General features: G+C 44.7%; 1 protein-coding gene across 1 annotated transcript in view; it reads left to right on the top strand.

Moving 5' to 3' along the window:
- The first annotated feature begins 267 nt into the window (after positions 1 to 267).
- Positions 268 to 27,696, top strand: part of HPCA (hippocalcin) — a 40,260-nt gene continuing 12,831 nt past the window's right edge. The window contains exon 1 of the mRNA XM_083173844.1: positions 268 to 746. The gene's annotated coding sequence lies outside the window, so the exon portion shown is untranslated. The remainder of the gene's footprint in view (positions 747 to 27,696) is intronic.

Here is a 27,696-nt window from a genome sequence, read left to right as displayed (position 1 = left end):
TAATGCAGAGTATTATGTAAAATGCATTTTGCAAAGTTGAACATGCAGCACAATTCTCTGTAGCTGACAGGCTCCCATAAAGCATAAATCTGGGTAGGATGGAGGCAGGATGGAGACAGCTAAGCAAGGGCAGCAGCACCATGTGTGAGGCGATGTGTGTCACTGTGTGATGTGTGTCAGTGTGTGATGTGTGTGCGCATCACTGCTCTGCCTGATGCTGCTGCTGCTGCTGCGCTGTTCACCACACAGACACACACACTCACTCATTCAGTTTGTGCTGAGAAAAGGACGCGCCCATTCCCTACAAGAAGGGGAGCACCACATGTGTCATCGCGTACGAGCCGGTGTTATCAACCGCAGCTGCTTGTTTCCAGCCTACCCGAGAGGGACAAGCCCGGCGAGGGCTCCCATGAGGCGGAGTTGGCAGCCGGAGCCGATGTACCCTCTGTGGGTGTGACGATCGCTGCGGGCGCCCCCCTCCCCCGGCGTGTGCGGTGCCGGCTCACGGCTGGGCTGTAAGCTGCTGTACAATCCGCTCAGCTGCTGCCGCCGCTGCTACAGGGTGAAGAAGAGGAGATAGTGACTGCTGCTGTCACACACCGGCGGGAGACGGGCGCACCGGGTGACACCGGTTCAGCGGCAGCGGCTGGCAGAGAGAGGGTTCATACACCGGCACACGCAGCGGGCACCGGGGCACTGGAAGAGATTACACCCTGATCCGAGGATAGGACACAGGGACAAGCCAGGTAACATACAGGGGCGGCCGCCGGCCGGTGCGCCTAGCCCATATGTGCTGTTATCTAATCACAGGCACGGGTTACATTATTATCCTGCAGGACCCCACAGCGCATATTTATATAGAGCGTATAAAGCTAAACTTCGTGTAGCACATAAATATTTATATATATATATATATATATATATATATATATATATATAATGTGTGTGTGTCTATGTAATGTAACGTCATCACAGTTGTTTAAAAGACTGTCCCAAACATTCACTGTCAGTCTAAATAATATCACAAAGATTTGCCCAATTGCCTGGAGGTGACATAGCACTAGGTGTCATTTGTAACTGTAGTATACACTTATTTACTGTGCAGTTGTGCATATATAACATGACTTATGTAACAAATAAATATATTCATAGTACAGTAGGGTATGCATAATTTGAACAAACAGTGCACATTAGCAGTATGTAATATGTACCCGCCATATATCTGCCACTTCATCTGTAAATAATAATATAAGGGGAAACCTAAAAATGACGTTGTTCTGGCTTGGTATATGCTTTTCTGCTGCTCACATGAAATTCTGTTTTTTTTCTGTTTTTTTTTTTAAAGCGTAACCGTGTTATTGGATCATTTGTTGTCCAATCTTGTTTTGCAACTCCAAGCAAACATCATTGATGACTGTTTGGGCTCCCCTAGGATCCCCCTCTCCCTTAGAGGTCACATCTGCTGGGTTTGGTGTCCAGAGATAGTCTGCACATGCCAGCTGTGCTGAACAGCTGTACCAGACCCTGGGATAATCCGAGATCAGCCAGCCGGTAATGAATTCCCCTCGCACATAGGGAGGAGGGTGACATGCCTGCATGGAACACACGCATGTATTCGTGTATCAGGATCAGTAATTTAGGCCCTTTATTATGAACATGTTCCCTATGTATATAAATATCTACATTATATTAATGGTTTATATTAATTTAACATTTTAAATGTCCCCCTAAAAATAAATTATATTCAGCAGCTTTATAATTACTTAAATTTTTATTTATTTTATTCTTTAATTTATCTACTACAGTTTATGCCTATATTATCAGAGGGAAAAAATAAAATAATCTCTAATTGCAAAATGAATAGTCAGCACAAAGCATATGTACCGGTAGTTGCTAAAGATCATTTGCATACTGTAAAACACATGCAGGACATTTACATCTGAATCAACTATTGCAGAATTGCGCACACAGGTGATGTCAGATTGGCGCCTTTAATGCTTGGCATGTGACTGCACTGGGAACTCGATGCGTATTACCTCCTTATGCATGCCCTTCCTGGACGACTTACTGTATATGGCGGGTGCCGGAAGTGCCTAAATGACACCACCTAAATATGAATTTATTAGTTTTTATGCAAAAAGTCACAGAACAGGTTTGTGCATACTTCTGAGAGCTTTTTCTTAGATAGTAGGAGCGTCATTTACCTTTGCTGCCCACAATTGTATTAGGCCTTAATGTAACTCCTGTTTTGTGCCTATATTCTGTCTTTTATCATGTTTACTATAGTTTAAGGCAAATCTGTGAACAGTTCTTTAGTACATTTTATTGTTTTTAATTAATCATACCTTGTGCATAATATATTTAACAAAAAGGAGCCAGCTGATTAGTTATGTGTTGATCATTTGCCGAAGAGGCACTGTGCATTTCACCTTAAAAATTACCCTTAAAATTGTCCCTATTTTGGCATAAGTATTATAATGTCAGATTATGGAGGGGGAGGGGGGGGGGGGCAGAAGGGTCTGTAGCCAGCTAAATCCTGTGAAGCCCGGGCTGGATGTCTGATTGCTCACTGTAGTGAGAGGTGGTTCACCTGGCTAATGCAGCTGTAGAGTGACAGTCAGGGGTTCTCCTTTGTGTCTTTTCTTCTCCTTCACTACAGAATCAGATGGAGGGGGTATGCTTGGGATCAACCATTGTGTCCCCTAAATAACATTTCCTGTAATCATTATGTTCCATAATCCAACCAAAATAATCTAGTAGATATCAGGGAGGCCAAAAGTAAAAAAAAAAAGCAGATCCTCATAGTAGCTCACACTTCATGATCAGTAATATGCCCTGCAGTGAAGGATTATAGGGGACAGTCCTGGTAGACTCCATCACTAGAAAGCAAACTATACATTAAAACCAGGACACAGACAGAATTGTTTGTTGAAAATTGAAGCAAAGTGGCAGAAATGATTTAAAAAGAGTGAGGGCGATAGTCTGGCAACCTGCAAGCAGTTTGGGGTATGTGCCTGATTCACTGTGACCGTGTTATGTCTTTATTTCTGTCATTGCCATCAGGCCTAATGGAGATTCATTTCACCAATTCTACTGGTTGTGCCAAGCTTCCAACAAACAGGTTGGCATTTAACGTTCTCTTCAGGTACCCAGCAACAGAACTATGAAATGTGGGTGCGTGACCACTCGTCCTTTTAAGGTTCTACTATAATGCCTGGTACACACCAGAACGATCCTGATTGTTAGCAGATCTGAGATGGTCGCACGATCTGCTAACGATCCAATCCGATCTGAGTCTGTATCCAGTTAAATGGATCTTTTATAGATCCTATCTGCAGCAGGAAGGATCTGTAAAATGACCAAACGACAGCGGGGACGCGCATTGGATGGGAATCGGTTAGGAATCGGATCTAAACATGCAAAAAAATGCCTAATCTACATACAATCTACATCCAATCGGTCGTAATTGGATCCACATAGATGGGATTGAGCCCTAATCGTTCTGGTGTGTACCCTACATACTTCTTGGGGGGTATGCAATCTCCGTCGAGCATCTCCCATGGGGGAGATGCTCGACGGGCCCTATTCAATGCTGTCTTCCCCGACAGCATTGAACAGGGTTTCACTGCAGAACGAGCCCGACATCTCTAGCTGTCGGGCTCGTTATGCCGAGAACAGCCGGGAAGTCCTGGCCGCAACTCGCGGCCACGCCCCCTTCTCGCCGCTCGGCGGCCGGGACATTGAATCCCGACTGCCGAGCTCCAGGCGAGCTAACCGAGAACGGGACAGTGGCACGGCTGTCGCGCTAGCTCGACAGCCGTGCCCCTGACATTGAATACCCCCCTAAGGCTCAGTAAATCTTTCTGAAAATGAAAAAGCCAATACCAAAGTTAGGAGCCACAACCCATTTACAGCAGCATATGGTATAAAAAAGGAACAAAGTAAACGGTCAATAGGTTGACACCATATGTCAAGGTTGACATAAGCAAAAGGTCAACATGGCAGTGGTTGACACATGAAGAGGTCTACATAACTACTTGTCTACTTGAGTCCGATTGCGACTGTGTCCCCGAAGCCTGACGAGGGAAGCAGTACACAAATTTGGGGTCTATGTGCTTATATCAACAAATTGACACTATAAAACCATGAAAAACTCATGGAGAACTTTTCACGTTGACTATTTTCAAGTAGATTTTTTTGTCCATGCCGACATTGTGCATGATGACCATTTGGTGTCAAACTGGACCCAGTTGACCCTTTGTACCTATTGAGAATAAAATTCAATAAGAAGTTCTGTCACATATCACTTTTTTATCTAATGTGGCATATCTATACCTAGGTAGCGAACCAATGTGAGTATTCTCACATTCTAGCTGGCATCCCCCGGAGGTGGCGAGCTGAGATGTGCAAAAAGCTTAAATGGCAGCACTGTTCTCATTGCATCCCTTAGCTTAGTTGGGTTTTACTTCTTTAAGCCACTAGACCCTGACTAATTGGGAACAATATTTAAAGGGCGTCCAAAACAATTTAATTGCAATATTGGATGCCCATTAATCATTACAACGTTAATGCCTCCCCAATTAAACATAGCTATAAAGGAGATTTAATTAGTAAATTGGTTAATTGGTTTTAACTATCTGTCCTCAAGCATGGATATACTGTTACTAAAACCTGGACTGCTAGTGTGCCTTGAGGACTGAGTTTGGGAAGCACTGCATTAGATTTTGCAGCTAGATCTACTTCTAGGACGGTCTGTCTGATATTACCCAGTTTTGTTTGATCACTTCCAATGTGCGTGATTCCGTATCATGTTCAAAATAGAGCATACACACCAGACAATAAGCACTATCTATATCTTTATCGTTAACAATATGTCTCATTGTGTACCCAGCATTAATGCCAGATTTGATTCTGCTTTGTGTGTCTGATGCCATTAAATTTATCTGGTGCCTGAATCTTTTTTCAAATCATAAAGAATGTATGTGTGTTTCTTTGTAAAGTTTCCATTAAACCATGCAAAATTGTGCGTAAATAAAGGAATCCATAAACAGCACTTAGTCCAGCCATTCCATGGATACATTATAAATTCAGGTAATTGTAGAGTCAAATTAATGAAGTACTTTAAACCATTTCCTCCATTCAATGTGAAAACACCACATATTTTACAATGGCAGTTGGAAAGTAAATGTATCTCCTGTTACAAAAATGCAACAAAGCACAGCGGAGACACATATACAGCTGAATAGTTGTATTGTTGTGTTATAGATGTCTCACTCAGGATCCCTGTAATAGGTTGACAGTCAGTTGGTTAACCTCATATGGTCTACATCAGTGGTAGCCAACCCTAGCCCTCGAGAGCTACCAACAGTTCACATTTTCCAGACAACCTAGCTGCTGCACAGCTGCACTCATTAATCCCTGACACATTTTAAAAGATACACAGATGGAGCTAATTAGCTCACTTGTGATTCTGTAAGGAGACCTGCAAAACATGCACTGTTGGTAGCTCTCGAGGACTAGGGTTGGCTACCCCAGGTCTACATGTTCAAAGGGTCAATACAAGTTCTTATATTTTCATTTTTAGCAACTTTCTCTTCATTTACGATGAGCTCAGTGGTAGGAGAGAAAGAGACACACAGTTTCCGAAGAATGCCGAGCGAAGCGGTACACCTATTGGGTTCATGTGTTTTAAAATGGTATATGGCACCCAAAAAACCCCCTTTGACCCATTTCCATGTGTTTCTTCTCAGGTTTCGACCTTTTTACACATCGACCATTTAACCATGTCAACCTATTGACTGTTGTCCTAATTTTGGTCTACCCAATGATCCACAAAAGTTATTCCTAGGTTGATCCCTTTTACACTGAACCCATGTCAGACCTGCAAAAGTGTAGTCATCAAAAGTAGATGTCACAGGATGATGATTCACGAGTCAATGCTCCAGATCCACCAATTGGCTCTATTTAAGCATGACCCTGGTCGGCAAACTTGGGTACACACTTTCATATTCCTGGTTATTGCTGGATCTACCCCAACCACAGCTTGGTGTAAAAGGGCCCTTAGTAAAATAACTCCGGTTTTAGAGACCTGGAAATCTGGCCCTAGCTACCAGGTTGGAGCCAGATAATGGTGCAGTATAAACAGCTCGACCCTACCTAGGTTATGCATAAAAGCTGATTTGTAAGCAGAAGTCTAACTCAGTGGCGTGCTATCAAGTGACATGCAGGCCAGGCCTGACCCAGGTTCAGATTAATAGATCTTTCACATCATAAATGCCAAGAGCGACCCGGCATTTGCGAGGTGAAGCTCCCCTCAGCAAACCAGCAATAAGCCATGTTGCTGACGGCACACAAAGGCATTACAGGGCGTCATGGGGTGTGGGGGAGGAGGCAGTGCTTGGAACTGGTGCTGCCTCCTCTCTATAGTTTACCCATTTACATTGCCCAGCAACCTGAGTCTGACACGGGTAAAACCCTTTTAACCGGGGTCGGAATGCTGGGTTGCTGGAACTGGGTTTTTCCAAATGCCGCTTTCGCACCGCATAGAGACCGATGTCGGACCAGGGTTATTTGTGCGGTGTGAAAGGGGCATAAATAATCCAGGTCCAGGGTGCAGTGTAAACAGGGGCAGACCTGGTTCTAACCCAGGCTTTTGCCGTATTCAGAAACCTAGGTTGAACCTGGGTCTTTGGTGGAAAAGTTGTATAAAGAGCTCAACCTAGGTTATGCTTTAAAGCTGATGATTGGCTGTGAATGCAGAGGTACACCTCAAATGAGAGTCTATTACCCCTTTCACATTCCAAAGCTTGGTGGGATCTGGGATCACTATACCTAGTCCAACCTGGATTTGACCCGGGTACGACGCTTTCTCTTTAAACCTGGGTTGCCCATTATACAGAGGGCTACCTGGGTTTAACCTTTATATAACCCGGGTCAAATTGCTGGGTTGGTTGACCTGGGTTATAAGCTGTGGTGCTTTCTCACTACACCTCGACCCAGGTCCATACGGCAATAACCTGGGTACGATGTGCATTATGAAAGGGGTATATGATACCCCTTTTCTACTGTTCCTAAAAACCCAGGTTATTGCCATGATAACCTGGGAGCAGCTCAATGGAAAAGGTTTAACCTGGGCCCATTAACCCGGCAATACAACCCAGCCAGCTTGCAGGGTTGGTACTAGGATGGACCCAGGGTGCGATGCAGTGTTGATGCAACACGCTTCCCGTTTACTACATAGGGTGAGCCAGCACTAGGCGGTGACCTAATTATCAAATGCTTGCACTGGTCACGTGTGTGGTGACCTTATTGGGGGGTCCAGCTGCTACTCTGAAAGGGGTCTCGTCCATTTCACACCTAGGTATCCAAAATCCCGGGTGTGACCTGCATTTCAATAAAAAAAAAACTAGATGCATGACATGCAGGCCAGACCTGGGTTCAGTGTTCATGGAGTAGATGCTGGAATAAACAGGGTGGAGCAGTGTCCAGGTCCATAGGTAAAGTGAACATTAATGTAAGTACACATTTAAACTATTTTTATTTTAAACCTTTGTGAAGGTTACATATGAGGTAATTACAGATAATCACTGCAAATGAAAAAATGACTAGAATATCTATTTAAATGTAAAATGTCCTTTTTTTTTTTACAATATAAGTATTTCAAAATCACACATTTTAAGATCCAAGGGTCATGCATTATTTAATATCTTAATTAATTAGATGTTTCAGTCACTTCTACTATTAAAGGGCCTAACCTCTATAACATGCCACATAAAATAGGCTATTACCTGTTATCCTGATGGTATATGATCGACATAAGCATTAGGCGGACATTGGGAAGGTTAACAGTCAAAAGGTCAACAAGGATTTTTCAAGGTGGTTTCTTTTTGAGCCGACATGTGCCGACAGGCAGTATTTCATGCCCTACCATCCACTAGGGCATGGATGCAGAATATAATAGTGTGCTGAGCGTAGTGAGGCACCGAGCCCGAAGCATGTTGAGCCATGCGAGGGGAAGCGTTACGGTGTCCATGTTGATTATGTCGACATTTGGGACAAAAAAACATGAAAATTCATGTCAACCTTTTGACTTTCGATGTTCCCAATGTTGACCTAATGTATGTGTTGACTTTTTGACCATTCTACCTTAGACATGTCGTCCTTTGACTGTGTTGACCCAATGTATGTAAACCTTAATTTGGTCAACCCAATGACCCATAACCATTCTGATAATAATATCTTGACACAGTGGTATCATGTCTCGTTCATAATTCTGACGGTGAGTCAGTAGTGATTTTGGAAATTCTGACGGTGAGTCAGTAGTGATTTTGGAAATTCTGACGGTGAGTCAGTAGTGATTTTGGAATACTTAGGATTGGTGATTGGGTACTTGTGTAATATCTGGGCGCCCGATTTTTTCATTGCATCGCATGCAATATAGTGGCATACAATTCATGCGATGCAATTTTTCATTGTAAAGACCCAATTTTTAATTGTATAGTCACCCATGGGTGATTTCATACCCCCACTATCCAACTACGCATGGAGTTGATTTTATATAGTGTGGCGAGCGCAGCGAGCCACCGAGCCCGAAGCGTGGCGAGCGGATGCAGAATACATGTAAAGTAATCCGCGTCCCATCGCGGGGCTCGCCACGCTTCGGGCTTGGTGGCTCGCTGCGCTCGCCACACTATATAAATTCAACTCCATGCGTAGTTGGATAGTGGGGGTATGAAATCACCCATGGGTGACTATACAATTAAAAATCTGGTCTTTACAATGAAAAATCGCATCGCATGAATTGTATGCCACTATATTGCATGTGATGCGATGAAAAAATCGGGCGCCCAGATAATACACAAGTACCCAATCACCAATCCTAAGTATTCCAAAATCACTACTGACTCACAGTCAGAATTATGAACGAGACATGATACCACTGAAAAATCGCATGCCTTAAGTAGTGGCATGCAATGATAAAATCGGGCGCCCAGATAATACACAAGTACCGGTGATTGTCTACATCCCAAATAATAATTGTAAGGAATTGTACACAGGGGAGTGTCTAGAAACCCAAATAATATTTGTAAGGAACAATACACATAGGGGGGTATCCAATTAACCCGGTAAAACATTGGAAGTGAAAAATGGAGAGTTTTCACAAATTTTTCTGATGTTTTCCGTTGGGCGATCGTATTGGATCACCCAGTAAAAGCCCTGTGAATGTGGCTGGTTTCAAAGATTTTGCTTCACCTGCCTGAGTTAGTTGAAACAAACCCCTGATAAGCTGTGGCATGTGCCGGGCTTATCGGGACTAATTAGTTAGCCTGGGCGAGCCAGTTACCTGTGATCAACGATAGCAGGTAATAGGATGTTGGGTAAAGTCAATTCAAAATTGTTAAGCATAGACAAAATCTTGTACTTAGTCCTCATTCATTCAAAGAATGTTCTCAAGGACCCTCTTCATATAATATTATTATCATTCTCATCATCGCCACTTTTTTTTTGGGGTATATAGCACCAACAGATTCCACAGTGATTTTAGATGTTTAATTCGCCCATGTCCCAGTGAAGCTTGCAGTCTTGATCCTAGCAATTTGTGTCGGGCTGGAGGAGAGAACCTTTGAAGGAAACGGACATGCTCACAGGAAACCTAACCTCCCCAATCTAACCCTAATCCCCCCCCCCCACCTTCTTACAGTGGTATCCTAGTATGTATATGTATCCCAGCATCATGACCGCATCCCCTCTGGACAGCCCAATATGATACTACAGTGGTTCCCAAACTAGTGTCCTGCAGGTTTCTTGCAGGGGTGCCTCAGGTTGGTGGTCCAGGACCAAACTAAAATTTTTATTGTCCAAACCAATAGACAAAACCAGTGCTAGTGGCTAAAAAACGTGGACAATCAGCAGCACAACGCTGCACACCCCCACATACTGACCCTAAGGATGAAACGAGGCACAATTTACTTAATAGCAAACAAATAAATGCCGCCCGCTGGCTGTTTGACCGCCTGCCCCGCGCATCCCTGCAATTGCTTGCGAGGGGAGGTATACGGTTACACATTCCCTTGCATACGGCCGCACGGGTGAAAAATCATTTAATGGTCACCAACCATCGAGTTATGTTTTTACCCGTTCGCAGATAAAAGTCAGTCTAGACCAGGGCTGGGCAACACCGACCCTCCAGATGTTAATGAACTACACATCCCAGGATGCATTGCATTAGTTTTGCTATGTGGCCATGCTGAAACTGATGCAAAGCATGCTGGGATGTGTAGTTCATCAACATCTGGAGGGCCGGTGTTGCCCAGCCCTGGTCTAGACTGACTTATATCTTGGCTGGAGATGGCCGAATTTGGGGCGGGTGCTGACGTCATGTGATGTCAGCTGCCCATCTGAGCAGGCATAGACAAGCCTGCGTTCACGGGGGAACGCCCAGAGTTTTTATGCACTTGCCCATAAAATGTTTTTATGCACTTGCCCCTGCACCAGCCCCCTGTCTGCCCCCTTCCTTCCCCTCAAAGTGCGAACGACTTAGCAAATGTGATACTGGTATTTGTGCATGTGCAGACCCCCGCCATCGTAAACGGGGCCGAATTTGGCACCATCTGAATCAGACCCGTTGTCCCGGTGCAGTATACAGACCTAAGGGCCAATGGGATATCTCTGAGCACATGAGGCAGAGGCATGACCTGATAGGCAATAAGAAGGTTGCTCAGGGTATTGCTCACATGACTGTTTACTGTCTACAATGAGGGAATGACTGATTTTAGGGATTTGGGGTCTAGGCGCCTAATTCAGTATGAGTTGTAACTGTGCATTTTCACAAAATTCCAATTCCCCACGGGTGGGCTGCGGGGGCCGTTGAGCAAAGGGCAAGGCCGCCCCACATATCAGGTCCCTCCACGGGATGCAAACGCCAAATTGTGTGTTTGCATATCTATTGAGTGCAGCACTCGCACATTACTGTTGGTCCCCCGGTTGTGCAGCCTAACTGCTAAGCCAGGCGTAGTACAGCATCATTTAGGTTGCAGCAGTCTGTAAACTCCTCTGCTGTCCAAAATGCGCCCCAAAAAAGTTGTTGGTCGATGATGGATTTAGAGTCATAATGAACAGTATTTGCTAGCACTGTATGTGGTGCTTTGTTACTGCTTTTATGTGTGATAGATTTGTACTGTATCATTGGGGCAGATGTATTAAGCTTTAACAAGAGATAAATGTAAGGGTGATAAAGAGAGATAAACGTCCAGCCAATCAGCTCCTTAAGGCCCCCATACACTAGCCGATTTTGGTCAGATTTAGGCCAGATCAGTCGGATCTGGCCTAAATCGGACCAAAATCAGCTAGTTTTGATGTCCCCTCAGATCCGATGCGCAGTCCCGTGCGCATAGGATCTGCGTCGGGTGGTCGGACCTGCTGCACGTCCGACCACCCGACTTGGGACCTAGTGGGGCGGTGCGGCGGTGGAGGGAGCAGGGGGGGCTGGGGACGCTGCGGGGGACACAGGCGGCATAGAGCCGGGCAGGGGGAGCCGGGAGCTGTCAGCACTGAATAAAAAAAAAAAGCCCATACAATGAATGGGCGGCCTGTGATTGGCTGAGCGCTCTCTCAGCCAGTCAGCAATTGGCTGAGAGAGCGCTCAGCCAATCACAGACTGCCCATTCATTGTATACAGTAGGCTTTTTTATCTAGCACTGACAGCTCCCGGCTCCCTCTGCCCGGCTCTATGCCGCCTGTGTCCCCCGCAGCGTCTGTGTCCCCGCAGCGTCCCCAGCCCCCCTGCTCCCACCAGCAGCCCCCCCCCCCCTGCTCCCCGGGTTTTTTACATGTGATAAATCGAGACGATTTATCACATGTAAAAAATGGCACATAAAGTGCCAATCTAAGGACAAGTCGCCCTAGTGTATGGGGGCCTTTACTGACTTTTTTTAAACACAGCCTGTAACATGGCAGTTAGGAGGCGATTGGCTGGAAGTTTATCTCTCTTTATTACCCTTGCTTTTATCTCTTGTTGAGGCTTAATACATCTGCCCCATTATTAAACAAACCATCCTCCTGTCGATGTATTGTTTGATATGTTTATAATGAGAGTAAAGTTTATATATCTCAGCGTTTTTTTCAACACTATTCCCTCCCCCCATTGCCACCTCCAAATAACTAAATCTTTATCAATTATGAATTTTTTTATATTGAACTCGAGATTAACTATTTTAAATTAAATAATTCACTAGTTCAGGGGTTCCCAATCTTTTTCGAATCACGGCACCCTAGAGTATCAGAATTTTTCTACGGCACCTCTAGGCCCCCCAAAAATATATAACATTAGATTGTGTTTATATGTGCCTCTTATGGTCAGTTAGGTGGTAAAGGGCAGGATTTGCTTCTGATTGTACACATATTTTATGATTGGCAGCCACCAGCACTGGTTTTGGCCATAAATAATTGATCATAAATAATTTGAATTGGTCCTGGACCACCAACCCACGGCACCCCTGCAAGTGTCCCGAGGCACCCCAGGGAGCCACGGCACACAGTTTGGGAACCACTGCACTAGTTTTTAAAGACTCTTGCAAACATTGCTTATTTGCATACTGAGACACAGTGCAAGTCTGCCTTTCTGCCACATTCCTGTTGTCCAAACCATGCCCTGCCTCTTAAAGATGGAGTGGGGGGAATCTCTTACTGTGCCTCTCGTAGTAACATAAGTGCAGTGCAACTCTTACAGAGGAGGGAGTGAATGCAGCTGAAGGGGGCACATCCATTGCTCTCCCTGCACCCCTCATCCCCCATTTATCTAAATGCCATGCAACCAAGCTGAGTCCTAGGAAGCTGTGCTGCTCGTCCAGTTTCATGGGTGTTCCCATGGGAACGCTGGGTGTTTTCATGGTAATAAGGGCATAATGGACAGGCGGGGGGGCAGGCAGCTGACCTCACCTGATGTCAGCTGCCCGCCTACTTCCACCCGAGCGGACATGCATATGTAAGGTTCCTCAGAGCAATCTTACATATGCCTGGGCCTTCACCATCATTCGATGGGTGGGTCCCCAGAGCCTGTGAATGGATGTTTATGTTAAACATCCATTTGCAGCCAGTGGGGACCCGCACCTCGAGGTAGAGGGCGAAGTTTTGTTGCATATTCTGGACAGGGTTTGGTGGACTCGTAAGGCTGCGAATTTGCAGCCTTGCAAGTCAACAAGAATAACCCCGTGAATCTCCTCCAAAGGAGCTGGCAAGCTGTTAGGAAATACGAATTTAATGCACTTATTAGTCCAAGTAAATTACAGTTGGGGAATGTAATTAGTGGTATATCTTCCAGTCATGCAACCATGTTGGATAGACGATCACCGGGTTCCTTAAGTATGGATGGAAAACAAGGGGAAGTAATTAGGCCGAATAGAAGGGGTGTGGGAGAAGCACTTGTATACATTTGTTTCTTATTAGTTTCCTTTAGAGCATGCCATAGTCTGATGTGATTTACAATTGGAAGCTACCGTAATAAAAAAAAAATCTTGATAATAACAGATAGAGGTGTATGCAATCCCGGATCATGGCTGTCTATTCCTCCCGACAGCCATCATAATGGCCCGTTTGAGCCACCGAAAAAGGGGGCGTGTGGGCGAATCGGCCTTAGCTTGTCGATCTGCTACAGGGATCGCAACAATCCACAGCCGTTATCGTCAGAATGAGCCAGAGTTTCTAAACTCATGTCGACTTTTTGACCTGTCTACATTTTAAATGTCTGTATTTTGACCGTGTCTATATTTTGACCTTATCAGTATTTTGACCGTTGATCAATGGTTGTCGGTATTTTGACTGTCTGGATTTTGATTCTAGGTATATTGACTGCATCCCTCCCTCGAATGGCAGGAGACAGTCATTCACTGACAAGTCTGCTGCCTTCCTCTTTCCAATGTCATAGGAACCGGTTGCACACACACACAGAACAGGTCCTGTCCATGTGCAAAGTACCAAACATTGGTAATTTGTGCATGATATTGTAGGTGCAACTGCTCCTGAATGCCTCCTGTGAGCATCCAATCAGAAGTATAGTACTGAAAACAGGTTTCAAAGTAGATATTTGGGGTAATGATATACTTTGACTTCCAGGCATTAGTGAAATCCCGGTTTATTAGGATTGATGATTGCATCTGGCCACCAGCAGTGAATATAGCCAGGGGAGAGCAGGGAGTTGCCGCTATCCTTAGCCTGGGCTGTAGGACTACTGTCTTCCTGTAGCTAGGGTGCTACCCTGCGTGGTGGCTGTTGCTGTGGCCTCGTGAGCTGAGAGAGATGCAACTGTTTCATGGAAAGCCCAGGCTCCTGGTTGAATGAATGCTTCTTTGAACAGGCGATTACTTGTATACCAAACATTATAAAACATTAGTATATAGTAGAAATGGTTCCTACAGTTTGTTTCCCGTCACCTGTGGATCTTTCAAATTTGACAGTTTTTGAGGTACTTATATGATAGATGGGCACCCACTAAGCTATTTGCTTAGTTTTACACGTCCCTTACACTCACCACGCTGCGCTCGCCACACTATAAAAAAATCAACTCCATGCCGATATGAATAATGGGGGTATGGAGATAATGCTATACTTATCTGTTAGTGGGCGCCCAACTAACATATAAGTACTGTTTTTCATACACAGCACTGGCAGTCAGAAAAAAACGTGAATTGTTAGGGGTTCCGAGGACCGAGTTTCAAAAGCCATGCACTGGAAGTAAATTATCAAATTAAGAGCAAAAAATGGGATAAAGTAGAGAGAATAAAAACAAGGGGAGGGGCTACCCACTACTGAAGTAGACATTGGTCCAAGCCAGTTATTAAATAAATCAAAGTGGCCTCTAGGCTTGTTACCCGGTCTGGGGAAAGGAGGTATGGGCCCGGTTCATGGTGGTAAAGATGTTACACATCCCCCACAGACATAGGGCCTGTGAACAGGTTTACTACTCGTTCCAAGCATGACTTGCATCATTCATCTGAGAGTCCCTGTCCCCAATACACCCGCTCTTCTACAGCTCGGACACAGAACCCTGCAGTTGAGGATATGGAGAGCTAAACATTACAGGATTTTAAACAGGTTGCTGGATAGCGCACTCTGTGATTGTTTGCAGTGTTGGTCAGTTTAAGTGTAGGGTGGGGGAAAGGGGAGGGTGGGGGAAAGGGGAGGGGGGGTAGGGTGATGTGGAGGGAGGGGGAATAGGGGATTGGGGTGGGTGGAAAAGGGTTGGGGAGGGAGTGGGGTGGTTAACAGGGTTATCTGGGTATTTAAAGGATGGTCAGAGAGAGGTTTATGGTAAAATACATGAATTTATTATGTGGAAATAATAATACGATATGTAGGGCTTGTGCTCCAAAGGAGATAATGGTGACACTGTCAATTAATGAGTTCAATGGGTGTCTGGGAATCACCCCACTGTTCCTATTAGGAGCCCTTTGGGGGAATAGGGATGCCAACAGGTTCCCTTCTACCATATGTCCTAAAAGGACCAATGTCTCCTCATTGGGGTGCAGTATGGATGCGGGTGGTGTGCTGCCTCTGTGTGTTACGGAGGTAACAATTGTTGATGGCGTAAGTCTGTGCTGGTCAGGAGCCCCGTGGGAATCAGGACACCAACAGGTACCTCTAAACCATAGATCAAAATGGACTATGTCTCCTGGAGTCTCCAGAATAAGTTTACTGTACAGTGGTGATGCGTGCGGAAGTCCTGGAGGGGAGAAAGATACGCAAGTGGCAGCGTCCCGCAGCTCGATTCTTACCCCGTTCCTAGTAGATATGTTGTGCCGTCCAAACAGTTCTCCTGGAGTTCAGAAGGCTCCTGTTCGTGCTGGGATCGGTGCGGCGTCTGTTGTGGATGATGGTACTTGTCTGCTGACAGCGTGTGCCCCGAGTTGCCGTTTTGTCAGACCTGGCGTGTCTCGGCGCACCGCTTGTGATGTCAGCGCGCTCGACTCACTTGGAGGAGGCTTATTGGAGGTCTGCAATGACTTGTGGGTGCTGTAGACCAACGCGTTTCGGCTTCAAAAGCCTTTGTCAAGGATACTGACTTGTAGTGTGGGCAATCTTATATAGGACATGGGGGTGTGTCTGACCTTGTTAGTAATTGTGCCATCTACAATTGTTACCTCCGTAACACACAGAGAGACTTACGCCATCAACAATTGTTACCTCCGTAACACACAGAGGCAGCACACCACCCGCACCCATACTGCACCCCTATGAGGAGACATAGGTCCTTTTAGGACATATGGTAGAAGGGAACCTGTTGGCATCCCTATTCCCCCAAAGGGCTCCTAATAGGAACAGTGGGGTGATTCCCAGACACCCATTGAACTCATTTATTGACAGTGTCACCATTATCTCCTTTGGAGCACGAGCCCTACATATCGTATTATTATTTCCACATAATAAATTCATGTATTTTACCATAAACCTCTCTCTGACCATCATTTAAATACCCAGATAACCCTGTCAACCACCCCACTCCCTCCCCAACCCTTTTCCACCCACCCCAATCCCCCATTTCCCCTCCCTCCACATCACCCTACCCCCCCCTCCCCTTTCCCCCACCCTACCCTTAAACTGACCAACACTGCAAACAATCACAGAGTGCGCTATCCATCATCCTGTTTAAAATCATTACCAAAGGGGTTCTGGACAACCCCTAGGACTAGCAGCACCAAGCACATACATCAGGTAGAGCGCAATATACCCTGATTTTCTAAACATTACAGGAGACTGCAGGGTCCCTGCAAGATTCACGGCTCTGACAAATACGCAAGCTAAACTGCACTTCTGACATCAACCACAAATGCTAAGCACCTAGACAAAGCTTTGAATTTTGGGGAAGCAACTGTAACAGAAGGGTCACAAAGTACCGGGTGAGTAGGTGGGCTGCTCTGTGGATGTTTTGTCATACCCCCCTGAGGTGTAATGTTGTTGCAAGTCTGCTCCAGATTTTGCAGCCCGCCCGGATCAGCCAGGTGTTTTGCAGTACACATTTTTGCAGAGTTCAGGGATTCTGATGCTGAACAAGCCAGCTAGACAATAGGCTGGGGGTATTGGTTAGTGTCGGGATGCTGGGAATAGGAAGGTCCATAGATATCCTGCGTGTTGTGAGCTGGAGATGTATACCTGCTGCTGTGTATGCTTCATATTATATCAGAGCAGGTTACAGATGCAATACAACCACTGACACTTGCAGTACAGTGGGCTGCTAAACTGAGTTAATAAACAACCCACTGTTACCACATACTGCTGGACAGGGTTCTTCCCAAGTTGTCATACAAGCAACACAACTAAAGCCTTGATCTATAAAATCATTTTGGATAAAAAGGCCGGTATCCAATTAGCCACCATAAAATTGCCTGGGTCTATCCAATTAGCCCTGATAGTTGGCACGTAGAGGCCTTATAATGTTTAAATCTTGTGACAGCAGGTGTGTAAGGTTCCCATACACTAAGGCGATTCCACAGTGATTTGGTGACTTTCATCCGATTCTGTTGAGAAATCGGATGAAAAGTCAAAATGTGTTTAAATCAGGTCTGTTGCGGTGCGCGGTCCCGGGAGAATCGCATTGGAGCCTGATGTTTGCACGGGCTGCAATATAGATATATTGCATCGGCAGGCGTGGCTGGTATCACATACAATACATTGGCATGTATTCAATGACGGTGCGAGGGGGTTAAACTGCGAGGATCACAGAAAACCAATGGTCCTCGCAGTTTAACCCCCGCGCCGGCCGCTCGCACTATGCAACGTTCCGGGGGAATCCTCGCCGTCACAGAACGGCGAGGATTCCCCTAAACTGCGAGAGCCGAGGCTAGTGCAGCAAACTCGCTATAATTAGCCTCGATTCTTGCAGCTTTTGGAGGCACATATGCCAATTCTCCCTCGCTCAAAAAACGGAGCAAGGGGGAATTTGCGTATGAGGGGGGGTCAGTTGAATACTGACAGGGTGAGCGGTGACTGCGAGCAAAAAGTCCTGCTCGCAGTCACCGCTCACCCACGGCATTGAATATATGCCAGTATATGCAAAAGGACTACAAACAATGTATCATATGCACTCATGCCATCCGTGAGGTTCCTGAGAAGTTGCCTGCACGCAACTTCTCCCTTTTGTAGAAGTCGCCTTAGTGTATGGGCACCTTAACCCTTGGATTAACTTTGTGTAGCTGTCGCTATTAAAACACGGGTGAGTAAATTCATAAGCTACTTTTAATGAAGGAAAGTATGAATCTCCCTGTCTTTTCTAAAGGCTATTACCGCTTGAATATTTCATTTATGCCGTTGTTCACATTCTCATTATTTTTTTAATGGTTTCTTTTAGTTAATTTATAAACTCTTTAGGTGTTTAGCTGCAGTTATTATCTGTAATGTAATGCTGATACCTGTTTGTCTAGGATAAGTGTATTGGAGCCAGACAATGCTTACTGCTCCCACTCACCGCTAGCAATGGACAATAAATTCCTGATCTACCAATCCCACTTCCCCACACAGTTGATCCTAATCCCTCTATACTACTGTGGTTTCCTAATGACCCTTTCAGACCGCACTAAAAAAACTGCATTTTGCAGATTTTTAACCGTTTTAAAACGGTAATATGTGCGGTCTGAAAGGTGCAGAGTGATTTTACCGTTTCCCAAAAAAAACCACGTTTTGTTTTGGTGAGTGCTGCAGATAGCCGGCTCCTGCACCCAGCAGCTTCGCGGTCCTATTCCGGTAGTAGCCAGCGCCTGGTGCAGCCTGTATGGTGGTAGTATCTCCTGGGCGAGGTGAGTGATCCGGGGGGGGGTGCTGCCCGGGGGTCCACCCGGGCGAACTAAGTTAAGACAGCCCTGGGGGGGGGGGGGGGGGGGAGCTGCCCCCAGAATGTACTTACATTTGATGTGAAAGGGGTTAAACTTGCTCTGACCCCTTTAAAAAAAAAACACATTTTAAATACCTGGTCTAAGCAGGTTTTGCGGTGTGAAAGTAGCATAAATGACTAGTCCCATCACATGTGAGTAGAGTTGGATGGTTATAAGGGGACAAATCTGTGAGGGATAGGGGGAAATTTACTGAGATGGAAGTTCTATTTCACATGGGATGTTGCTATGGGCAATCAATCAGTCTACTTCTTATTATTTAGCATCTTCTAGAAGATAAAAGTATCTGATTGGTTGCCCATAGCAACATCCCATGTGAATTAGAACTCCCATTTTAGTTAATTTTCCCTCATATTCTTAACCCCATATACCCTAAGCGATCTTTTAGCCGATTATCGCGCAAGACTATAGAGCAGAATTTACGGACTCAGGGGCAGATTTATTAAGCTTGGTGAAGTGATACTGGGCCAGATGCACTAAATCTCAAAAGTGATAAAATGGAGAGTGATAAACAGCCAGCCAATCAGCTCCTGTCTGACATTTTTCAAACACGGTCTGTGACATGGCAGGTAGGAGCTGATTGGCTGTCTGTTTATCACTCTACATCTTATCACTTTTGAAGCTTAGTGCATCTGGCCTAATTCTCTGGTTTTTATCACCGGACAATCCGCTCCTACCTGTCATTTTTCAAACCAAGCCTGTAACTTCACAGTTAGGAGCAGATTGGACAATTTATCACTTCACCAAGCTTAATAAATCTGACCCTCAATTCTGAGTGAGCTACACCAGAATGCAACCGTTTAGGTACTAAACATGGAGGCTGAGGGAAACCATTAATTCCTCCAAATCCTTTCAATAAACATGTTGCATTTGTAAGTAAGTATAAAAAAAAAATAGATTTTGTGTCGGCATCTTTTTGCTAATTGTATGTTCTAGAAACAGTTTGTCTTATGTAGGGTACACACCAGGGCGACCCGCTCACGATGCACATCGTGAGCGGGTCGTCAGTGTCTCGTCCGACCCGCTCACGGTGAGCGGGTCCGATCCGATGGTGACCCGCACCCGGCTGTATGGTCGTCATTGAGATCCTACCTGCAGCAGGTAGGATCTCAATAACGACCGACCGACCCACGGGACCGCGCATCGGATCGGTATCGGTCCACACCAGGACAGAAAAGGGCCCAATCACCACACAATCTACATCCAATTGGTCGGAATTGGATCTAGATTGAGGGGATCGGGCCCTAGTCGTCCTGGTGTGTACCCAGCATAACTTGGACTTAATTTGTTTTTACATATGTCTAAGTATGACATCCCGTCACCTTTGCTGGACCTGAATCTTTCTCCCTCTAGCTTAAGTGCATGTCCTCATGATCTGTTGCTCCTCTTTTTGTGAAGAATGTCTCCCACCAGTGCCTTGTTAAAACTCTTCTTCACCTTACCCGACATTCAGGAAAATGTGACTGCAGTCAAAGGGCTGGCAGGGTGAGGCGATGCAGTGTTTCCGGAGTGTTGCCATGGCGTTGCGGGTATGTGGTCAGGACAACGCAGGCATGTCCGGACTGTTTGCGGGGCTGCCACCCAAAAGATGGCGGCCCAGCAACTGGCTTTGATGCTCGGCTGTGCAGTCAGAGGGCTATCCTTAACATTCGAGCGCTTCTTTGTATAGCGCGTTTGCATAACTTTGCAATCACATCGCTGATAGGGACCTGGCATGTGGGTGGCTCTACCCTGTGCTGGGTGGGCCCCCACATACTGGCATCGGGAGTTGGAGTTTTGTGATTATTCACAAAACTACAACTCAAGCTGAATTACTGTAGGCCTATTGTGTGATCTCATCCAGGTGGATAACTGGTACAAAATACTAATTGGATAGAAAGTCTTTCACTTTCTTGCTTTTGCCATATAAAGAAAATCAAAAAGATTTCGTGAGAAGGATTGGATCCCATCAATTCTTGCTTCGATCCTATGCAATCTGCAAATATAGTGTGCCTAAAACATTTATTGTAAATTGTGAAGGAAACATGTTACCATATTAACCATTTTACAGATTACTTAATTTAGAGGGTTCTCTGACCCCATCCACATACTGTATGTAGAATATTTGGAGAACAAATACAATTATTTAGGTGTAAAGTCTACCTAGTTGACCAGACACCTATACATTGATCTACTTCACTACTTTTAACGAATACTGTTCTGCTGGGTATAGAAATATTAAAAATTGCATGTTATATTGGAAATGGGTATTGAAAAGTCTGCATTAAAGCAAATTAAAAGATCTCAGCACGGTAGCTTGCTGAGGGAGTTGTGACTACATTTTTTCCCATTGTAAAATATGCATTCTACCCTGACTATATTTTTGCATTGTTTCTTTTAGTTCCATTGTCCTAGTCCTGAAAAATTATGATTTTTGTACTTATTGTAACATACTTTTCTCTATCATTATGGGGAACACTGTGGCATGGAGAGTTGCGTAGGAGGCTGGCACTTTGAGACCTAAGAATGTTTGAATTGGCTATTCCATTATATCCGAGATCAGTTTTATGGCAAGAACAAAAATCTTAATGTCTCCTTCAACTATGGCCAATTCCCCAAAGCTGTCCTCCCAGGAGACAATGCTCTGATGCAGCCTGCAACAACTGGGAAGCGGTTGAAAGGTCTACAGTGTCTAGGTATACAGTAAATAGGTTGAAGCCAAAAGATGGACATACAATAGTCGACATAGTTAAAAGGTTGACATGAGTTTTTTTAGATTTTTTTTAAATTCATTGGACTTTTTCCCATAAATTATCATCCACGTGAGCTACAATTGCGAGCGGTAAAGTGTGCCGATCAAAGCGAGGCACCAGCTCCGAAGAATGGCGAGTTTTACAATTGTGGGTCGACGTTGACCCTTTCAGGTACCGACCTTTTGTGTCAACCTATTGACTGTCTAACTAGACACCGTAGACCTTTCAGTCCACACCCCAACAATTTATGTAGAAAACTAGTAAGTGTATAAAATGTATATAATCTGGTGAAGGTATGCACAGACAACCAGATGTTGAGTAATGTTAATCCTGGCACCGGGATGTTGGTTTTCTTATATAAACTCGTAATAGGGGGAAATGAGCTGTGGAGATCTTTGCGAGATCTAAGGATATACAAAACAGGGAGAAAAATAAGACTCTTTTGTGGGAGAACTGCTTATTACAATTCAGACAGAAAAAGATATGGTATGGCGTACAAGTTTCACAAATACCCCAATAGTGTAGCTTTAAATCATACAGTTAAGATGTGTATATGGCAAAAGATAAAATGTAACCTTTATTAGATTCTGGGGGTATGCAATCTGCCGCCACTATTTCCGACGGGGGAAATAGCGGCGGCTCCCTATTCAATGCTGTCTTTAGCGACATCATTGAAGTGGGATCACGGCAGAATGGGCTCGAGTTTAGAAGCTGTCGGGCCCATTCTGCCGATAACGGCCGTGGATTGTTGCGATCCCAGCCGCAGTTCGACAATCTACGGCCGTATTTGCGGCCACGCCCCCTTTGCACCGATTGGCAGGCGGGACATTGAATCCCGCCTGTCATTCTACAGTCAATCAGACCGCAAACGGGCCAGGATCATGGCTGTCTGAAGGGGTCGGCAGCCCTGATCCCGGATTGCATACCCCCCCATAGTATTAAAATAAATAGAGGAACAATCACATAAACTGGAAAATGTGCTAAATATTTATGTCCCAGAATAGTTACCATAGGTACTGCTGGATAGATATTAGTGTCAAATACTCCAAGATGTAGCGTAGACTGGCACAAATAATAATTGTATTGTCAAAAATCTGTAATAATTATAATTCTGTAAATTAGTAGATGGTGGAACACTCTTGACTGTAGTGTTAAGTCAGTCAATATAGGACAGCTAATAGCTGAATATATTTGTATCAGGCTCTCAAATGAAAATCTGACGCATCAAACATCAATCAAAGGTGTCACTGATCTTCAGTCAGTTGGACACTTTATCCAGCATATAAACTTGGATGACTTATATTAGGAACATAGAAAGAAAAACAGATACATAACATTGTATCTAAAATGATACCGTTCTCCTAAATCAAGCGTATATTTTAAACAGCTTGAAGCCCAGGTGATTTATATTAAACACAACGTACAGCATAATTTGTGGAATAAAAAGTACTGCATATCACGTATAATCTCCGTGGATCAAATGGACACTAAGCGGAATGTAAGCCAAGATCATTTATTTTAGGCCCAATGCACAGCAAAAAAGTAAAGCATCAGAATCGTGTGTATATATTGGCTTATGCACAGTATAAATAGATCTCTGCATGTGCTCCATTAGAAGCAGTCCACAATTCTGTCTACATAGAATACATCCTAAGTGCAAACACCCAGTTACACCCACGCAGATGCAAGTGGAGAGGCAGCTGAGATGCATACACATATAGGGGTGTATTCAATGCTGCCGGCGAGGGGGTTAAACATCGGGGATTGACGAAAAACAAGTGATCCTCGCCGTTTATCCCCCGCGCCGGCTGCTCACCCTATTCAACGTTCTGGGGGAATCCTCGCTGTCACATGATGGCGAGGATTCCCCTAAACAGCGAGGCTCACGGCTAAGGCAGGAAGCCTGCTGCATTTAGCCATGAGTCTCGCTGTTTCAGCGGCCGCATGTGCCGTTTCCTCCTCACTCCAAAAACGGAGCGAGGGGGGAAACAGTGTATGCAGGGGGGTGAGTTGAATACTGAGCAGGCAGCTCTGTGAGCGGTCACAGCTCGCCCCAAGCATTGCATATATCCCATAGACGCTCAAAAGTTGCATATAGAAACACTGACACATGCACGGTTGCTAAAATTCTTCTGTCTGCAAAGCGGACTTGAGTGCAACTCAGAAGCAGCCTCCGCAGGTCCAAAGGTAATTGGTGCTTTCTTCATGTTAGAGACTACGAGAGATGTCGTCGTGATAAGGGTTGTTCAGGATTTCATGGGAAATTGGATAGATATTGGATCGGATTATACCGGATATTTATCAGTGTGTGGGCGCCTTATGTAGTTCTGCAGGTGTACCTAGGGGCTGAAATCATTTAGCTGATAGAAGAAAAGTGCTTGTAGCCTTAGTCTTTTGGGGTGAAATTTACAAAGAATCCTGATTACGGATGATCCCATGTATGAACAGGTATGACCGGGATTGGGCGGAATTGGCCCGAAAATACAAACTGAGAATACTCAAATTTACTAAGCTGCTGTATTCTCAGGATTTGTATTTTCCAATGCCAATGTCATTCATATCTGGCTGCCAAATTGACCTGCAATGTTCAACAGACATGGAGAACAGAGGGGTTGATATATGAAGCAGTGATAAGGGAGGAGAAGTGATACAGTGCCTGGTACTTTATCACCGGCCAATCGGCTCCTGACTGTTAAGTTACAGGCTGGGTTTGAAAAGGGACAGTTAGGTGCTGATTGGCCGGTGATAAAGTACCAAACACTTTATCACTTCTCCTCCCTTATCACTGCTTCATATATCTATCCCAGAGAGTGGTTGCAAATGATGCAGTTTCAAATATGATACCTGTACTAAGTGGAGTGACACAGGTTTCAGTGCTAGGGCCTATTTTATTTAATATATTCATTAATGATATTGGGGTGGGTATAATCAGTCTCAATCTTTGCTAATGACGCAAAACTGAGCAGAGTAATTAGAGCAGACATGGATGTATCTACTTAATTGCGCTCCTACCACTTTAACACGTAACTATAAGATGGATATAATAAAAATAGTGGGACAAAATGATCGTCTGTCGCTCACTGCACTCACAATCAAGGGGTGAATAACACGAGTTTACACATGAAGTCCTTTATGTTCCCTTTCCAATATGTATTCTTATACGATTCAGGATCAGTTAGATATGTGAAAGAAAAAAGAAGCCAAATTGTATAATATGTTTCGTAACGGTGAAATAGAATTTACACCAAAAATTCTGTATTATTTTGCTCAAATAAATGGCATACCGTACTCACGCCAGGGTGATGGACGTTCTTCCTATAAAGGTATATTTTTTCTTAGACTTAGATATATTCGCGTACCCAGACTCCCGTTGTTCTAAATATTTATCCTTACATAAGGGTATCTTTACTTCATAATGCACCCGCAGCCACCAGGATCACCACTCAATGGCCCTTATTCTGATCGGTGCGGCCGGAGCCGATTATGCGGCCAGGACCGTGCGTGCGAAACCCCGCCTTCCATACGGATCGCCAACTCCGTCCGTATGCGGTAAGAAGCTGTCCGAATGGACCGCACGTGTATTTTTCACGGAATACGCCTCCTCCATCTAAGGGAACCTCCCCCATCATTCGATGGTCGCAGACCATCGAATGCAGGACCGAGTGCTCCACCAGCACCCGCAACCTCAGACCACACGGACATTTTTCCGTGCAAAAGCAGAGATCTGGGCGGGCAGCTTACATCCGGCGATGTCATATGTCCGCCCCCTACACGTGCGTCACGGCCGCATTACCATACGTACGCCCAGCGTTTTCATGGGAACTCCCATGAAACGCGGGGCGTATGCATATGGTAATGAGCCCAAATAGCCCTTCACGCCCCTCTCCACCCCCTGTTCGGAGTGTTCACATATCATGCGGAATTTGGCCGTACGCCCCGCTCGCACATGCGCAGAGACGCCTCTGCACATGCGCAGACACAAAACATCGGCGGGCCGAACGCACGCGGATATATCCGCACCGATCAGAATAAGGGCCAATGTGACAGAAAAGGAAACGTAGGGCGTACCTAACTTACGAGTTCAGCTGCAACACCATACATATAATGGTTTCTATGTAGGTTCCCAGAACTCGGAACTTGGTTTTTCCCACCGTAAATTTCGGATGATGTTACCTACAGTCAATACCTGCATCACCGTTACAAAACATATTATACAATTTGGCTTCTTTTTCCTTTTACATATATAACTGCCGAGGAGAAGGGAAGATCCTGAATCATATAAGAATACATATGGGAAAAGAAAAGGGAACAGAATGGACATTGTGTGTAAACTCATGTTATTCACACCTTAGGTTGTGAGCGCGGTGTGCAACAGGCAATCATTTTGTTCCACTATTTTTATTATACCCATCTTGTAATTACGTGTTAAAGTGGTAGGAGCCTAATTAAGGAGAATATCCTTTACCCCGTTTTTCTACTAGCTATAAGAGGTTTGGCGACCTCTTTTTAATATATTCCTTTTTTGCTACTTGTGGCGCAGTCAAAATTGTCGTTTTATACCTTTTCATGGATGTATCTATTCTTCAGAGCAATCTAAAAAAACTTGATGAGTGGCCAAAAAAGTGGAAAATGAGGTTCAATGTGGATAAATGCAAGATTATGCATCTCGGGAGACATAATCAGTGTGCTAGTTATAACCTAAATGGAGTCATTGGGTAAATCAGAATTGGAAAAGGATCTAAGAGTTCAAATAGACATCAAACTGGTGTGTAGTGCTCAATGTCACCTAGCTACTAAAAAGGCCAGTAGGATACTAGCATGTATAAAAAAAGGGAAGGAGTCTAGGGATGCAAATGTAATTATGCCGCTTTACAAAGCATTGGTCAGACCGCACCTAGAACATGGAGTACAATTCTGGTCCCCCACTACAAAAAAGATATCATGGAACTTGAACAAGTCCAAAAAGGAGTAACAAAGCTAATAAAAGTGTTGGAGAAATGTAATTATGTAGACAGATTGGACAATTTGGGATGGTTTACGCTAGAAAAGAGATGTTTAAGGGGAGACATGCTTAAGATTATAAATATATTAGGGACCAATATAATGAACAGGCACCCTCTTTGCTTTGAGGAAGGACTCTAGGACATGTGGGCATGAGTTTAGACTAGCGGAAAGAAGATTTTGTACCCTTAAAACAAAAAAAAACTTTTTTACAGTCAGGGCAGTAAAATTGTGGAACTCTCCTCCTGAAGAGGTGGTGTTGGCAGAGACAATAAATTCTTCTGAAATAAGGTTGGACAATTATCTATTGGGTAAAAACATCCAAGGGTACAAATAACAACCAAAATCTGTAAATAATTAAATCAGATTTCAGTTTATATAAGGGATGGAACAAATTTTTTGAAGGTTGAACTTGATGGACGCACGACTTTATTCAGCCTTAACTACTATGTAACATAAGTCATTGTTAACAGCGTGTGCTAGCCCCTTTCTGACTGATATTTTTCACAATATCCTCTAGTGTGCATGGGGCTACACTGTTGATGTAAAAACCATGTTGATACTTAATTTTGCCCTTATTAAATGCATCAGTCAAAGCCACTGATCATCATCAGCTTTGTAAATCTGTTGTTTAGTAAATCTAATCCTTAATGTCATACAACTTGTTGCAGTGTAGGTACAAATGGATTTTTTAAAATGAAAAATGGTTACTTGTTTCCTAGCAGGGCACCCAGATTTCCTATAGTGTGGCTAGCGCAGCGAGCCACTGATTCCGAAGCGTGGCGAGCGGACGCGGAATACATGTAAAGTAATCCGTGTAACCTCGCGGGGCTCGCTACGCTTGCCACGCTTCGGGCTCGGAACGCATCCTCCGACCTTTTCATACCCCCACTATCCACGTCGGCGTGGAGTTGATTTTATATAGTGTGGCGAGCCCCGTGAGGGGACGCGGAATACATATAAAGCAATCAGCGGACGCTCGCCACGCTTCAGGCTTAGTGGCTCGCTGCGCTCGCCACACTATATAAAATCAACGCCACGCCAACGTGGATAGTGGGGGTATGAAAAGGACGGAGGATGCGTTCCGC

This window comes from Crinia signifera, chromosome 2 (assembly GCF_055691185.1).
Source record: "Crinia signifera chromosome 2, ASM5569118v1, whole genome shotgun sequence".
Lineage (NCBI taxonomy): Eukaryota > Metazoa > Chordata > Amphibia > Anura > Myobatrachidae > Crinia > Crinia signifera.
This window is presented reverse-complemented; position numbering and strand designations above follow the sequence as displayed.